Source organism: Zingiber officinale, chromosome 5A, assembly GCF_018446385.1.
Source record: "Zingiber officinale cultivar Zhangliang chromosome 5A, Zo_v1.1, whole genome shotgun sequence".
NCBI lineage: Eukaryota > Viridiplantae > Streptophyta > Magnoliopsida > Zingiberales > Zingiberaceae > Zingiber > Zingiber officinale.
In genome coordinates, this window is record NC_055994.1 from 134,604,234 (window position 1) to 134,605,629 (window position 1,396).

The 1,396-nt window shown below is 37.8% G+C and overlaps 1 non-coding gene across 1 annotated transcript; it reads right to left on the reverse strand.

Moving 5' to 3' along the window:
• Positions 1-473: 473 nt before the first annotated feature.
• On the reverse strand, positions 474-579 carry LOC121983552. The gene has a single exon (XR_006112593.1). It is a non-coding gene; the product is annotated as a small nucleolar RNA R71 (small nucleolar RNA).
• Positions 580-1,396: the final 817 nt, after the last annotated feature.

Below are 1,396 nucleotides of genomic sequence, written 5' to 3' on the forward strand. Positions count from 1 at the left end.
CTTTGCAGGGGAATTATTTCCTTTTGACCCTAAGATTGACAGAACTTTCCATAAAAGAAGAATTCTGCAAAGGCAAATTGAAGAACAGAAACATTTGAACATGGCGAATAGACCACTCAAGGATTATGCAGCACCTTATGCAAGAGGTTTTCGATCTAGTATTTCAAGACATTCAATGGAAGCTAATAACTTTGAGATCAAACCCGCAATTATATCTATGGTGCAGCAGAACCAATTTGGTGGAGGACCTCATGAAGACCCCAATCAACACTTAGAGGTCTTTTATGAAATATGTGGTACCATGAAAATGAATGGAGTTCCTTCAGAAGCAGTTAGATTATTATTATTTGGATTTTCTTTAAGAGATAGGGCAAAGCAATGGCTGAATTCTTTGGCCCCTAATAGCATCACCACTTGGGAGCAGTGTGAGCAACAGTTTCTTGATAAATTCTATCCACCAAGAAAAACAGCTCATATGAGGAATTTAATTGCAAGCTTCAAGCAAACTGACTCAGAATCTCTTTTTGAAGCATGGGATAGATATAATAGTATGTTCAGACAATGCCCACATCATGGGTTGGAAAGATGGTTAGTGTTACACACTTTTTATAATGGTATCAACTATCATACCAAAGTGTCCCTTGATTCAGCTGCTGGAGGGGCACTTATGAATAAAAGTTTAGATGAAGCTGAAGAAATTATTGACAGTGTAGCACAAAATCATCATCAATGGGCAAATGAAAGAAGTGGTGGCTATTCTTCTGTAAACCCAACAATTAAAGCATCAGGGAAGTTTGATGTAGATGCAGTCACTCTTTTGTCTGCAAAATTGGACGCTCTTACAAAGAAATTTGAGAATATGGGGACTAGTGCTAATATGGTCAATGCTATTAGTACATCTTGTGAAGTATGTGGGAGTTCAGAGCACTCAAATGACTCATATCCATTGGGAGCTATCACTGCTCAAATCAATCAACTGGAACAATGTGATGCAATCATGAGTTACAATCAAAGGCAGAACAACCCATACTCAAATACTTATAACCCTGGATGGAAGAGCCATCCTAATTTTTCTTACAGAAATAATCAAGATCAAGGACCATCTATGGGGGCAAGACCAAATTTTCAAGTTGGGCAACAAAATTTTCAACATCTATCTTCTCAAGGCTTACCAAAGTCAAATATTGAAAAGATGCTTGAAGAAATTATCTCAAGTCAGAATGAAATGAAGCAAGATTTAGCAAAGCTCATTCAGAGAATGGATAATTCTGAAAAGCATCAAAAGATCCAGGATAGTCAAATTGCCCAACTAGCTTCCTCATCATCCAGAGCACCAGGACAACTTCCAGGAAAACCTGATGTGAATCCTATGGAGCATTGCAATAGAATTGAGCTT